Source organism: Lepisosteus platostomus, chromosome 5 (assembly GCF_059453375.1).
Source record: "Lepisosteus platostomus isolate fLepPlt1 chromosome 5, fLepPlt1.hap1, whole genome shotgun sequence".
Lineage (NCBI taxonomy): Eukaryota > Metazoa > Chordata > Actinopteri > Semionotiformes > Lepisosteidae > Lepisosteus > Lepisosteus platostomus.
In genome coordinates this window covers 36,425,771-36,441,200 of record NC_142615.1, presented here as the reverse complement: position 1 = coordinate 36,441,200, position 15,430 = coordinate 36,425,771, and the positions used below count along the sequence as shown (strand labels likewise).

Here is a 15,430-nt window from a genome sequence, read left to right as displayed (position 1 = left end):
TATAGTGGTCAGTATTTTGTGCTGTGGCTGCAACAACCCCGGTTCGAATCCGCGTCCTGGCAGAATAGGAGGAGTACTGCCTGACTGGATCGTTGATGAACGACAAAGGCCACTCCGACCTCTTCTCGGTTTTCTTCAATGACTTACTAAGGATCTTCTTCACATTCGCCCATGCAGGGGAAGCCAGTTACACCAAAGCAAACGCAGGAAAGTGCATTTCAAGCAGAGACCAGGAGGGACTTGTTTACACAGAGAGTGGGCGGAGAATGGAACAATGCGCCCAGCCCTGTTGCTGGAGCCAATTCTTGATGAGCTCTTGGGCTCACTAAGAGGCCCCCGCTGGATGCTAATCTTTCTGTTCTTGCAGGTCCTGCGCTGCTTTTGAGCCAACAGAGCTCATCCTGGTCTGTCGGCACAGCCCAATTGCAAATGATCGGCTCTGCGTACAGAAGGAACGTGCGTTTGGTACAAGAGTGCACGAAGGCACCAGAAATACATTGGGAACAAATGACCGGTCGCTCAAGACCTCTGTGAAGTACAGGAGCGTGCAAAATGAGGCTGTTTCCACCCGGTCTCGAACCGGGGACCTTTCGCGTGTTAGGCGAACGTGATAGCCGCTACACTACGGAAACCTGCAGGGACCGCTGCAGGTGTCTCGCTTGCGTTTCGGGCTGAGAAAGAGACGCGTCACTTTAGGCAGGGGGCGCTGGAGAGAGGAACAAAGGGCGCGATGAAACAAAATGCCAAAACCCAGGATCGAACCAGGGACCTTTAGATTTTCAGTCTAACGCTCTCCCCACTGGGCTATTTCGGCGGTGCGCAAAGCCCACAGCCACCTGCTCCAGCCTTCCTGTGTTGTGGCATGAGCGCACCAAGAGTAGCGGGAGAGTGTTGCAGGAACGTCACTCAGAAGGAAAGCCACCCAGCTGCGCCCTCTGAGCTCTGTCCAGCGCATCTTCCTCGCATGGACTCCTGCCTGCGACGGGCAGGAAACAATTAGCAAGAACAGAACGACACCCCATGGGTGTCTCATGACCGCACCTTAGGTTGTGACACGTGCAGGTGTGAGGGGTTGCCGGGCTACTTTGGAGCAGAGCTTGGGCGGAGGGGGGGCGGGAAAGCAGACAAAGAGGTGACACCTCAAGGTCTGCACGATCACAGCTCTCCGCCGCCCCAGGCTTCCGCTCGATAAGCTACTGGACACACCCGCCCCTCCTCACACAGACCGTGGAAAAGCCCCCGAGTGGGAGGGCTCTCTCTTCCTCCCAGGAGCTCTTGGACACGACGCACAGACAGGGCGCGGGGAGCCGCCGCCTGCAAACACGGCTCCAGGCGGGACTCCACTCCGCAGGAGCCGCAGAGCAGAGGAGATGAGGGCAGCTTAGCTCCTGTGCAGAGACCTGAGCTGTTGTTGCTGTGGATGCTGTCTTTTCTGCACTCGGGGTAGGAGTGAATGTTGAGTTGCCCTTAGAAATGAAGCAGAGCACTTCAACAGCACGGGTGTGTGTGTGTGCGCGCCCTGGTGATTCTGGGAGACAGATCGAACCTGGGCTAAAAGAGAGGGGGCTTAGCCCTCTTCCATTTGCTAGTTCAAAGTTGTACAACCCATTTGTATCTGCTAGGCGGCGCAGTCGTCGTGCACAAAACGCTTTGAAAAGCGTCAAAGGCAAGTCATTCCGAGTTGGTCGTTTGTGTTTTCCGTTCAGACGCGAAATGCTGAAATGATCTCTCGGCTCCTCGGTTGTCATTTCTGCTCCGTAAAGGGATCACAGCACGCGTCGGCTTCCAGCATGCTGGGTCGGGACACGATGCCGGGGGTTGGAGATAGCGATATCTTCCTCGTTAGTATAGTGGCAAGTATCCCCGCCTGTCACGCGGGAGACTGGGGTTCGATTCCCCGACGGGGAGTAGCTTTTCTTTCACCTCCTTAGAGAAATGACTGCCTTTCACTTCTCTGTTTTCTTTCACAGCGTCGTGCACCTTTTCATTGCTCTCGCTTTCAGAGCCTCCGCACGGCACACGACTCGACATCAGGAAGCACATTGAAGTGAAAGCAGGAAGCGCTGCGACATGCACTGTGCAGATCCCGCCACACTAAGAGGTGAGTGGGTCTGTTCGATGCACAAAGAACGCTTTGAGAAGCGTCGAAGGCAAGTCATTCCGAGTTGGTCGTTTGTGTTTTCCGTTCAGACGCGAAATGCTGAAATGATCTCTCGGCTCCTCGGTTGTCATTTCTGCTCCGTAAAGGAATCACAGCACGCGTCGGCTTCCAGCACGGTGGGTCGGGACACGATGCCGGGGGTCGGAGAGAGCGATGTCTTCCTCGTTAGTATAGGACCTGTCACCTGTCCCCACCTGTCACGCGGGAGACTGGGGTACATCAGGACGCGCCTTGAAGTGAAAGCAGGATGCGCTGTGACATGCACTGTGCAGATCCCGCCACACTAAGAGGTGAGTGGGTCTGTTCGATCACAACGCTAGGCGAACCCCCAATCCCCTTTTGTGCCTGGCGACAAAAGATATCTGTTTCCACCCGGTTTCGAACCGGGGACCTTTCGCGTGTGAGGCGAACGTGATAACCACCACACTACGGAAACGGTGGAAAGACAAGCCCAGCGGCCCAGTGCTGAGCTTCGCCAATGCGATTCAGCTGCTTCCAATGCCTTTATTGGAGTGCGCTGATGGACCGTGCTCTCTCTCCAGAGACCAGCACGCCTGTCATGTACGGAGCAGGATAGGCAGCGCCACATTCTACAGCCCTTTCCACGCAATCGACGAAATCGGGCTACTGAAGTGGAGAAAATCGCCTCTCCAGAAAGTGCAAATATCATCTTGGAGACTATAAATCCTATTGCCGAAGGTCAGCCCTGTCTACCAGAGTAACCCTCCCACAGCGATGATCAGCTCGTCTCACACGCGAGAAGTTTCGGTTGGAAACAAGCGCCCCCTCTTCTCGCACGTTCGAGTAGTTTTAATGCGGCTCTTTCGTACACGGTGCTGATCTTTTGGAAAGCAGGAGGCAAAACCGAGTCGAACCGCCTGGGTGAAAACCAGGAACCCTAACCGCTAGACTATATGGCAGCGAACAACCATGCTGTTCCCGGCATCATGCAAGCAAACTACATAAATATGAGAAAACACGCAAGAGAGTTGTCACTCAGAGTGTCGAAGGGTCGATGTATACTGGGGCTCAGTTGAAATGCAACGTCAGGACTTTTCCGAATTATGTCAGACGAAGAGAGCACAGCCCTTTCCGCCCTGCTGCGTGTGTCTCGGTAACTCGCTGTGATCGTATAGTGGTCAGTACTTTGCGTTGTGGCCGCAACAACCCCGGTTCGAATCCGGGTCACGGCAGAATAGGGGTGTCTGCTTTTACTACTCGCACGAATGAAGGCAAAAAAAAGCCAATCGATGTGAACGAACGGCGCTTTACAGAGGAGTACTGCCTGACTGGATCGTTGATGAACGACAGAGGCCACTCCGACCTCTTCTCGGTTTTCTTCAATGACTTACTAAGGATCTTCTTCACATTCGCCCATGCAGGGGAAGCAAGTTACACCAAAGGAAACGCAGGAAAGTGCATTTCAAGCAGAGACCAGGAGGGACTTGTTTACACCGAGAGTGGGCGGAGAATGGAACAATGCGCCCAGCCCTGTTGCTGGAGCCGATTCTTGATGAGCTCTTGGGCTCACTAAGAGGCCCCCGCTGGATGCTAATCTTTCTGTTGTTCTTGCAGGTCCTGCGCTGCTTTTGAGCCGAAAGAGCTCGTCCTGGTCTGTCGGCACAGCCCAATTGCAAATGATCGGCTCCGCGTACAGAAGGAACGTGCGTTTGGTACAAGAGTGCACGAAGGCACCGGAAATACATTGGGAACAAATGACCGGTCGCTCAAGACCTCTGTGAAGTACAGGAGCGTGCAAAACAAGGCTGTTTCCGCCCGGTCTCGAACGGGGGACCTTTCGCGTGTTAGGCGAACGTGACAGCCGCTACACTACGGAAACCTGCAGGGGCCGTTGCTGGTGTCTCGCTTGCGTTTCGGGCTGAGAAAGGGACGCGTCACTTTAGGCAGGGGGCGCTGGAGAGAGGAACAAAGGGCGCGATGAAACAAAATGCCAAAACCCGGGATCGAACCAGGAACCTTTAGATCTTCAGTCTAACGCTCTCCCAACTGAGCTATTTCGGCGGTGCGCAAAGCCCACAGCCACCTGCTCCAGCCTTCCTGTGTTGTGGCATGAGCGCACCAAGAGTAGCGGGAGAGTGTTGCAGGAACGTCACTCAGAAGGAAAGCCACCCAGCTGCGCCCTCTGAGCTCTGTCCAGCGCATCTTCCTCGCATGGACTCCTGCCTGCGACGGGCAGGAAACAATTAGCAAGAACAGAACGACACCCCATGGGTGTCTCATGACCGCACCTTAGGTTGTGACACGTGCAGGTGTGAGGGGTTGCCGGGCTACTTTGGAGCAGAGCTTGGGCGGAGGGGGGGCGGGAAAGCAGACAAAGAGGTGACACCTCAAGGTCTGCACGATCACAGCTCTCCGCCGCCCCAGGCTTCCGCTCGATAAGCTACTGGACACACCCGCCCCTCCTCACACAGACCGTGGAAAAGCCCCCGAGTGGGAGGGCTCTCTCTTCCTCCCAGGAGCTCTTGGACACGACGCACAGACAGGGCGCGGGGAGCCGCAGCCTGCAAACACGGCTCCAGGCAGGACTCCACTCCGCAGGAGCCGCAGAGCAGAGGAGATTAGGGCAGCTTAGCTCCTGTGCAGAGACCTGAGCTGTTGTTGCTGTGGATGCTGTCTTTTCTGCACTCGGGGTAGGACATCAGGAAGCACATTGAAGCGCTGCGACATGCACTGTACAGATCCCGCCACTACTGGGCCCGATTTCCCCGGATCGAAACCGGGCGGAAACAGGCCCGTTTCGTTTGTTGCCACGCACACTGTTTAGGGATTCGCCTAGCGCTGTGATCGAACAGACCCACTCACCTCTTAGTGTGGCGGGTCTGCACAGTGGATGTCGCAGCGCATCCTGCTTTCACTTCAATGCGCGTCCTGATGAACCCTGGTCTCCCGCGTGACAGGTGGGGATACTTGCCACTATACTAACGAGGAAGACATCGCTCTCTGCTTAGTGTGCAAAACACTTACTTGCAGCATTGTGGGTGCTGTGGTTTAAATGCTATTGGTTTGTGAACAGAATACCCCTATCCCAGTACATTGTGCCACATTAAATAAACACACGAGAAAAAGAGATTCAGAACGCAAAGCTGTGTCAGTGTTCTGTGTAAAAAATCGGTTTGAACATCATGGGAGCTGTGTTTAATAAGCTGCTGAGTAAAGAATATTTTAATCTTCTTGCTGTCAGTAGTATTTTGCATATAGTTGACTCTTACCTGAATGAAAACAGGACGTAAAGGAAGGGTTTCAGAATTCAGACAAAGCTTTATTCCCGTGCTTACAGTCTGGGTAATTGGAGACTGCACAGTTATGCTTCCTATGGTCATATACGGGTTTTTCGCATGAAGCCGTATTGAACAGTATTTCTCGCGTTGTGAACTTGTGTATACAGCGGTCCCCCGGGTTCCAGTTAGTGCGTAATTACTCATCGATGAAAAACCGGAGGTTTAAAAAAAGATAATTAGCTCACTGATACTTTGATGTAGAGGCTGTGGAAATATCCACGTCGTGGTCTTTAAAATGCATTTGGTTTGAAGGCGTTCTGTGCTTCCGTTGCGAAGATATGGACAAAAGAATATTCGTGCTTGGTCCAAAAAATGTAATATAAACGAAAAAGTAAAGGCTGAGAAAGCATTCACAATGTATTTTATGCACAAAGCAAGTATTCTCGCGATTCTAAGAGGTTTCGTGTAAACGCTACAGGCGTGCCAAAATCGTTTTCGAACTTCAAGCTAACTTTACCCCGGTGTTACCGAGACACACGCGGCAGGGCGGAAAGGGCTGTGCTCTCTTCGTGTGACATAATTCGGAAAAGTCCTGACGTTGCATTTCAACTGAGCCCCAGTATACATCGACCCTTCGACACTCTGAGTGACAACTCTCTTGCGTGTTTTCTCATAGTTATGTAGTTTGCTTGCATGATGCCGGGAACAGCATGGTTGTTCGCTGCCATATAGTCTAGCGGTTAGGGTTCCTGGTTTTCACCCAGGCGGTTCGACTCGGTTTTGCCTCCTGCTTTCCAAAAGATCAGCACCGTGTATGAAAGAGCCGCATTAAAACTACTCGAACGTGCAAAACGTGCGAGAAGAGGGGGCGCTTGTTTCCAACCGAAACTTCTCCCGTGTGAGACGAGCTGATCATCGCTGTGGGAGGGTTACTCTGGTAGACAGGGCTGACCTTCGGCAATAGGATTTATAGTCTCCAAGATGATATTTGCACTTTCTGGAGAGGCGATTTTCTCCACTTCAGTAGCCCGATTTCGTCGATTGCGTGGAGAGGGCTGTAGAATGTGGCGCCGCCTTTCCTGCTCCGTCCATGACAGGCATGCTGGTCTCTGGAGAGAGAGCACGGTCCATCAGCGCACTCCAATAAAGGCACTGGAAGCAGCTGAATCGCATTGGCGAAGCTCAGCGCTGGGCCGCTGGGCACGTCTTACCACCGTTTATATGATATTTGCACTTTCTGGAGAGGCGATTTTCTCCACTTCAGTAGCCCGATTTCGTCGATTGCGTGGAGAGGGCTGTAGAATGTGGCGCCGCCTTTCCTGCTCCGTCCATGACAGGCGTGCTGGTCTCTGGAGAGAGAGCACGGTCCATCAGCGCACTCCAATAAAGGCACTGGAAGCAGATGAATCGCATTGGCGAAGCTCAGCGCTGGGCCGCTGGGCACGTCTTACCACCGTTTATATGATATTTGCACTTTCTGGAGAGCCGATTTTCTCCACTTCAGTAGCCCGATTTCGTCGATTGCGTGGAGAGGGCTGTAGAATGTGGCGCCGCCTTTCCTGCTCCGTCCATGACAGGCGTGCTGGTCTCTGGAGAGAGAGCACGGTCCATCAGCGCACTCCAATAAAGGCACTGGAAGCAGCTGAATCGCATTGGCGAAGCTCAGCGCTGGGCCGCTGGGCACGTCTTACCACCGTTTCCGTAGTGTAGTGGTTATCACGTTAGCCTCACACGCGAAAGGTCCCCGGTTCGAAACCGGGCGGAAACAGATATCTTTTGTCGCCAGGCACAAAAGGGGATTGGGGATTCGCCTAGCGCTGTGATTGAACAGACCCACTGGACCCACCTCTTAGTGTTGCGGGATCTGCACAGTGCATGTCACAGCGCATCCTGCTTTCACTTCAAGGCGCGTCCTGATGTACCCCAGTCTCCCGCGTGACAGGTGGGGACAGGTGACAGGTCCTATACTAACGAGGAAGACATCGCTCTCTCCGACCCCCGGCATCGTGTCCCGACCCACCGTGCTGGAAGCCGACGCGTGCTGTGATTCCTTTACGGAGCAGAAATGACAACCGAGGAGCCGAGAGATCATTTCAGCATTTCGCGTCTGAACGGAAAACACAAACGACCAACTCGGAATGACTTGCCTTTGACGCTTCTCAAAGCGTTCTTTGTGCATCGAACAGACCCACTCACCTCTTAGTGTGGCGGGATCTGCACAGTGCATGTCGCAGCGCTTCCTGCTTTCACTTCAATGTGCTTCCTGATGTCGAGTCGTGTACCGTGCGGAGGCTCTGAAAGCGAGAGCAATGAAAAGGTGCACGACGCTGTGAAAGAAAACAGAGAAGTGAAAGGCAGTCATTTCTCTAAGGAGGTGAAAGAAAAGCTACTCCCCGTCGGGGAATCGAACCCCAGTCTCCCGCGTGACAGGCGGGGATACTTGCCACTATACTAACGAGGAAGACATCGCGCTCTCCAACCCCCGGCATCGTGTCCCGACCCAGCATGCTGGAAGCCGACGCGTGCTGTGATCCCTTTACGGAGCAGAAATGACAACCGAGGAGCCGAGAGATCATTTCAGCATTTCGCGTCTGAACGGAAAACACAAACGACCAACTCGGAATGACTTGCCTTTGACGCTTTTCAAAGCGTTCTTTGTGCACGACGACTGCGCTGCCTAGCAGATACAAATGGGTTGTACAACCTTGAACTAGCAAATGGAAGAGGGCTAAGCCCCCTCTCTTTTAGCCCAGGTTCGATCTGTCTCCCAGAATCACCAGGGCGCACACAGACACACACACCCGTGCCGTTGAAGTGCTCTGCTTCATTTCTAAGGGCAACTCAACATTCACTCCTACCCCGAGTGCAGAAAAGACAGCATCCACAGCAACAACAGCTCAGGTCTCTGCACAGGAGCTAAGCTGCTCTCATCTCCTCTGCTCTGCGGCTCCTGCGGAGTGGAGTCCTGCCTGGAGCCGTGTTTGCAGGCGGCGGCTCCCCGCGCCCTGTCTGTGCGTCGTGTCCAAGAGCTCCTGGGTGGAAGAGAGAGCCCTCCCACTCGGGGGCTTTTCCACGGTCTGTGTGAGGAGGGGCGGGTGTGTCCAGTAGCTTATCGAGCGGAAGCCTGGGGCGGCGGAGAGCTGTGATCGTGCAGAACTTGAGGTGTCACCTCTTTGTCTGCTTTCCCGCCCCCCCTCCGCCCAAGCTCTGCTCCAAAGTAGCCCGGCAACCCCTCACACCTGCACGTGTCACAACCTAAGGTGCGGTCATGAGACACCCATGGGGTGTCGTTCTGTTCTTGCTAATTGTTTCCTGCCCGTAGCAGGCAGGAGTCCATGCGAGGAAGATGCGCTGGACAGAGCTCATTGGGCGCAGCTGGGTGGCTTTCCTTCTGAGTGTCGTTCCTGCAACACTCTCCCGCTACTCTTGGTGCGCTCATGCCACAACACAGGAAGGCTGGAGCAGGTGGCTGTGGGCTTTGCGCACCGCCGAAATAGCTCAGTGGGGAGAGCGTTAGACTGAAGATCTAAAGGTCCCTGGTTCGATCCCGGGTTTCGGCATTTTGTTTCATTGCGCCCTTTGTTCCTCTCTCCAGCGCCACCTGCCTAAAGTGAAGCGTCCCTTTCTCAGCCCGAAACGCAAGCGAGACACCAGCAGCGGTCCCTGCAGGTTTCCGTAGTGTAGCGGCTGTCACGTTTGCCTAACACGCGAAAGGTCCCCGGTTCGAGACCGGGCGGAAACAGCCTCGTTTTGCACGCTCCTGTACTTCACAGAGGTCTTGAGCGACCGGTCATTTGTTCCCAATGTATTTCCGGTGCCTTCGTGCACTCTTGTACCAAACGCACGTTCCTTCTGTACGCGGAGCCGATCATTTGCAATTGGGCTGTGCCGACAGACCAGGACGAGCTCTGTCGGCTCAAAAGCAGCGCAGGACCTGCAAGAACAACAGAAAGATTAGCATCCAGCGGGGGCCTCTTAGTGAGCCCAAGAGCTCATCAAGAATCGGCTCCAGCAACAGGGCTGGGTGCATTGTTCCATTCTCCGCCCACTCTCGGTGTAAACAAGTCCCTCCTGGTCTCTGCTTGAAATGCACTTTCCTGCGTTTGCTTTGGTGTAACTGGCTTCCCCTGCATGGGTGAATGTGAAGAAGATCCTTAGTAAGTCATTAAAGAAAACCGAGAAGAGGTCGGAGTGGCCTCTGTCGTTCATCAACGATCCAGTCAGGCAGTACTCCTCTGTAAAGCGCCGTTCGTTCACATCGATTGGCTTTTTTTTGCCTTCATTCGTGCGAGTAGTAAAAGCAGACGCCCCTATTCTGCCGTGACCCGGATTCGAACCGGGGTTGTTGCGGCCACAACGCAAAGTACTGACCACTATACGATCACAGCGAGTTACCGAGACACACGTGGCAGGGTGGAAAGGGCTGTGCTCTCTTCGTGTGACATAATTCGGAAAAGTCCTGACGTTGCATTTCAACTGAGCCCCAGTATACATCGACCCTTCGACACTCTGAGTGACAACTCTCTTGCGTGTTTTCTCATAGTTATGTAGTTTGCTTGCATGATGCCGGGAACAGCATGGTTGTTCGCTGCCATATAGTCTAGCGGTTAGGGTTCCTGGTTTTCACCCAGGCGGTTCGACTCGGTTTTGCCTCCTGCTTTCCAAAAGATCAGCAACGTGTACGAAAGAGCCGCATTAAAACTACTCGAACGTGCAAAAAGTGCGAGAAGAGGGGGCGCTTGTTTCCAACCGAAACTTCTCGCGTGTGAGACGAGCTGATCATCGCTGTGGGAGGGTTACTCTGGTAGACAGGGCTGACCTTCGGCAATAGGATTTATAGTCTCCAAGATGATATTTGCACTTTCTGGAGAGGCGATTTTCTCCACTTCAGTAGCCCGATTTCGTCGATTGCGTGGAGAGGGCTGTAGAATGTGGCGCCGCCTTTCCTGCTCCGTCCATGACAGGCGTGCTGGTCTCTGGAGAGAGAGCACGGTCCATCAGCGCACTCCAATAAAGGCACTGGAAGCAGCTGAATCGCATTGGCGAAGCTCAGCGTTGGGCCGCTGGGCACATCTTACCACTGTTTCCGTAGTGTAGTGGTTATCACGTTCGCCTCACACGCGAAAGGTCCCCGGTTCGAAACCGGGCGGAAACAGACATCTTTTGTCGCCAGGCACAAAAGGGGATTGGGGATTCGCCTAGCGCTGTGATCGAACAGACCCACTGGACCCACCTCTTAGTGTGGCGGGATCTGCACAGTACATGTCGCAGCGCTTCCTGCTTTCACTTCAATGTGCTTCCTGATGTCGAGTCGTGTGCCGTGCGGAGGCTCTGAAAGCGAGAGCAATGAAAAGGTGCACGACGCTGTGAAAGAAAACAGAGAAGTGAAAGGCAGTCATTTCTCTAAGAAAGGTGAAAGAAAAGCTACTCCCCGTCGGGGAATCGAACCCTGGTCTCCCGCGTGACAGGCGGGGATACTTGCCACTATACTAACGAGGAAGACATCGCTCTCTCCAACCCCCGGCATCGTGTCCCGACCCAGCATGCTGGAAGCCGACGCGTGCTGTGATCCCTTTACGGAGCAGAAATGACAACCGAGGAGCCGAGAGATCATTTCAGCATTTCGCGTCTGAACGGAAAACACAAACGACCAACTCGGAATGACTTGCCTTTGACGCTTTTCAAAGCGTTCTTTGTGCACGACGACTGCGCCGCTTACCAGATACAAATGGGTTGTACAACTTTGAACTAGCAAATGGAAGAGGGCTGAAGTAAGAGACAAGATGTAAGAAGGGTTAACTTAAGTCAGTTCTGCCTGAAAATTAGACTTCTAAGCAACAGGGGTTTATGGCAGGAAAGGGGGTTAACTGATAAGGATTCCAGATGCGAGGGGGCATAATCTTAAACTGACCATTTGGCCAGGGTCTCTTAACTGGCCAAATACCATGACCCCCCCCCCCCTTACCATAACACCGAATGACGTCTGAAGCAGCAAGGAAGGACTATATAACCTACAAGTTTGTACCGGCACATCGAACAATACTTCGGTTTTGTTGTTTCTTGCTTGAAACAAGACTTCGGCTTTATTGTTCCTTGCATGCATTACACTCATCTGTTTTACTTCATCTCAGGATCCAGAACCTTATTCCTTCTGTTACAACAAATTTGGCGTCGTCGGCGGATGCTCCAGAAGGCGCAGAACTTCCCATCGGCAGGAGAGACGGTCAGCGCTCACATTACTAAGAGGTAAGGACTCCTCTTTTTTTAAAAAAAAGTCCCGACTCTCTCTGATCGATTGGGAAATCACTGCTCCCTGCGAGAATCGCCTGAGATGACGGAGTAAACGTGAGTTCCTGAATTCCTCTGGCCCGGGGAAGACACCGGTGTATGTAATGGGTGGTTTGCTGTAAGCCCAGAATTTGGTCTGGCAGGCGGTCCGCGGTATTGTGTACAGGCGTTCGAAGCTGGTGTAGGCGTCCCACACTGACAGATTGAAGAAACTGAGTCTCTTTAGTCTGAAGGGAGTGTCTCACACTGACAGGCCGGAGGAACTGAGTCTCTTTAGTCTGAAGGGAGTGTCTCACACTGACAGGCCGGAGGAACTGAGTCTCTTTAGTCTGAAGGGAGTGAACCCAGGTGCCCTGTGCTGAGCCAGGATCAGGGTGGAGTGGCGATTGCCATGATCCGGTGAGCACAAAGCTTCATCAGCTGCCCTTTGCCACAGGAGGTAAGAGGATGTCCAGTGATGACGTGCTTCCCTGTCCGTCGTGGCAGTGAACAGGTCCTGGTTACAGGATCTCTAAAAAAGGAAATAAAGACTGAAATCAGATCCGACCCACCATGCTGCCACGGCGACGGTGCTCTGCCCAGTGAAAGTGGCAGCCTGTCCCTGGACTGTGGGTGGAAACTGGAGCACCTGGAGGAAACCCCCACAGACCAGGGAGAGAACATGCAAACTCCACACAGACAGCACCCACACCCCAGGTCCAGCACTGTGAAGCATGCCCGACGATGCGGAAGGGCTTTTACAAATGAGTGTGTAACTCACACTGGTGCCCAGGATGGCCTGCTACCGGAACGCAACCTAATTTTCTTAATGCAGTTTGTTCGAAGCGGTTCGCAGGAGCTGGAGGTGAGGACTGAGCTGGGGTCCAGTGTGCGAGAGTGACTGCTGATGTCGCGTGTGTGTGTGTGTGTGTGTGTGTGTGTGTGTGTGTGTGTGTGTGTGTGTGTGTGTGTCTGGATCGCTGTGAGCACCGTCAGGTTTGTGTATTTGTTAAAACAAGAGGACGTGTCTGTGCGGGTCTGACTCTGTGTGAGGGTGCAGCTCTAACTGTGCGCGCGGGCGTGTCTATCTCTCTACACTGCATGAGGGGCTAAATCTGCCTCTGAGAACCCGACTTTTCAGAAGAAAAATCTATGAAAAGGCACGGCCTGGCCCTCTTCTCTTGCTCCCGACGTATAACACACTGGGGGATGAAGCTGGTGTCTTCAGCTGTAACCCTAGCTATTTATGCAAACAGCTCTTTTATGAAAAGCAGCTCTAGGCCTAGACAAGAGGAACAGATTAAACAAATCTTGGATTTATGGCTTATTCAAAGCAGACTGAGTGCGGCTATACTGTATGTAGGAGCCAGAGATGAAGAATGAGCTATTTAAGGAAATCAGGAGTGTGAGAGAGGGACTGTGTGCTTTTCCTCCCAAAAGACAAGGCTTGTGGTTCTTTATGCTTTTCTGCACAGGCTGCCAACGTTTGGGTTCTTGGTTTGAATGCTCGAGTTGTCAGGCTGGCGTTTTTTGTTCCTGTTGGAGCCCATAATTGTGAACAAGGCGCTTGAGGACGTCTCTGTGCGGGTGTGCGTTTGTAATGACGTGTGTGTGCCTCTCTGTTTCAGTATAAAAAATGCATTTAAGACATTCAGCCTTTTCATGTTCCTAATATTCTTTCTTTCTCGACAATAATAACTAAGGTGGCTGCTGGAAGAGGTGTTAATGGGGCCAGCAGGGGGTGCTCACCTTGCGGTCTGTGTGGGTCCTAATGCCCCAGTCTAGTGATGGGGACACTGGACTGTAAACTGGCGCCGTCCTTCGGATGAGACGTAAAACCGAGGTCCTGACTCTCTGTGGTCATTAAAAATCCCAGGGTGTTTCTCAAAAAGAGTAGGGGTTTTACCCCAGTGTCCTGGCCAAATTTCCCATTGACCCTTACCAATCATGGCCTCCTAATAACCCCCATTTATGAATTGGCTTCATTACTCTGCTCTCCTCCCCACTGAGAGCTGGTGTGTGGGGAGCGTTCTGGTGCACTATGGCTGCCGTCGCATCATCCAGGTGGGGGCTGTACATTGGTGGTGGTGGAGGGGAGTCCCCATGTCCTGCAAAGCGCTTTGAGTGGAGTGTCCAGAAAAGCACTATATAAGTGTAAGCAATTATTATTCATTATAATGTAATAAGTCCATTATTTCTCACCCCTCCATTGCAAGGCATACACAACACAAACACCAGGAACAATTATCTCAGAAGCCAGTTAACCTCCCAGAAGAAATAAAAGGTGTTAAAAGTAAGTATCTCCTTTAGGTGAGGACAGACTGGGTCAAACAAAAACAACATTTGAAGTGAATTACAAATGTATTGAGTTGTGATGCAACTGTAACTTGAACCTAACATGACTGGGGCATGCATTTTTTAAATTGCATTTTCACAGCTGAAATACAAAATGAAGCTGATCGCAGTCCAAACTCAAGGTATTGTTGTAAAACTAAATATTCAACATGTTTCTACCTGTCCCTTTTCAGCTTACTCAGAAGTCCACAGCCTGCAGCCTGGTGCCTCTCTGTCTCTCCCCCTTCACACTGCTGGTCCAGTGGAGGTGCTGTTTGATCCTGCAGGATCTGTCCAGTCTCGTATAGTCTTACTTAGCAGCGCAGAACAGCTCTCTGACACTCCGCTCCCTCACTCCAGCTGATCAGGGCAACTACACAGTGAGGGACCTTAAGGGAAGCAGTATCAGCACTGTGATCGTCACTGTGGGTGGTGAGCAGGTCTACAGTAGGGTCACTAGAGGGCTCTATATTCTTGACAGAGTGTGTTCTTCTATCATCCTCTGTCCTGATTGTCTTTCAGCTCACAGAGACACTGTCACCCTGCAGCCTGAAGCCTCTCTGTCTGTCCCTCTATTCACTGGAGAGCCAGTGGAGGTGCTGTTTGATCCTGCAGGAGGTGGAAACTGGACCTCAGTGTGTTCTGTCCAGAACAGCACAGCCAGCTGTGTCCCCCAGTACAGTTTTTTTATTTTTGATGATTAGCCATTTGTTGATTATAATATTGTACATAATGTATAATTTGAACTCGATATTTTTCAGGAGTGAATGATTGTACATTTTCAGAATAAATTTCAAAACCAAATTATTGTCCCTCGATCTCTGTCTCTCTCTCGTCCTGCTGTCTGTCTGTCCCTGCCTCTCTGTCTCTCTCTTTCAGCCCTGTCTGTCAGTCTGTCTGTCCCTCGATCTCTGTCTCTCTCTCTCCTTCCTCTCTCTCTCTCGGTTTGTTTGTCCCTCAATCTCAATCTTTCTCTTTGCCTGCTGTCTTTCTGTGCCTTCATCTTTGTCTCTCTCTCTCCTTCCTTTCTGTCTGTTTCTCTGTCTGTCCTGCGTTGTCCCAGCTGGGCCTGTCTCCCCGGCTCTCTGCCTTCACCTCTGTTCGCCGATGTCCCACCAGCCCGTCTCTCTCTCAGCCTGTCTCTTGACTTGCAGGAGGAAGAGGAGGTGGAGACAGCTCCTTCGGCAGGAGAGAGGAAGGAGGTCAGTGCTGGTCCCACCCTGCCTCCTGTCCTGTCTGTGGTGGAGTTTCGCCGTCTTGTCTGTCCCTTGGTCTCAGTGTTTCTCTCTCTTTCAGCCCTGTCTGTCAGTGTCTCTCTCCTCCTCCTCTCTGTCCTCAGTGTGTCTCTCTCCTCCTCCTCTCTGTCCTGTGGTGTCCAGGCAGTGTGTCTCTCTCCTCCTCCTCCTCTCTGTCCTGTGGTGTCCAGTGG

General features: G+C 52.5%; 6 non-coding genes across 6 annotated transcripts; 3 read left to right on the top strand and 3 right to left on the bottom strand.

Moving 5' to 3' along the window:
* Positions 1 to 559: 559 nt before the first annotated feature.
* Positions 560 to 632, bottom strand: trnav-aac (transfer RNA valine (anticodon AAC)). The gene has a single exon. It is a non-coding gene; the product is annotated as a tRNA-Val (tRNA).
* A 2,650-nt stretch (positions 633 to 3,282) lies between these two features.
* Positions 3,283 to 3,354, top strand: trnah-gug (transfer RNA histidin (anticodon GUG)). Its single transcript has one exon. It is a non-coding gene; the product is annotated as a tRNA-His (tRNA).
* A 756-nt stretch (positions 3,355 to 4,110) lies between these two features.
* On the bottom strand, positions 4,111 to 4,183 carry trnaf-gaa (transfer RNA phenylalanine (anticodon GAA)). Its single transcript has one exon. It is a non-coding gene; the product is annotated as a tRNA-Phe (tRNA).
* Positions 4,184 to 8,887: 4,704 nt separating this feature from the next.
* On the top strand, positions 8,888 to 8,960 carry trnaf-gaa (transfer RNA phenylalanine (anticodon GAA)). Its single transcript has one exon. It is a non-coding gene; the product is annotated as a tRNA-Phe (tRNA).
* A 756-nt stretch (positions 8,961 to 9,716) lies between these two features.
* Positions 9,717 to 9,788, bottom strand: trnah-gug (transfer RNA histidin (anticodon GUG)). Its single transcript has one exon. It is a non-coding gene; the product is annotated as a tRNA-His (tRNA).
* Positions 9,789 to 10,482: 694 nt separating this feature from the next.
* On the top strand, positions 10,483 to 10,555 carry trnav-cac (transfer RNA valine (anticodon CAC)). Its single transcript has one exon. It is a non-coding gene; the product is annotated as a tRNA-Val (tRNA).
* The last annotated feature ends 4,875 nt before the right edge of the window (positions 10,556 to 15,430 follow it).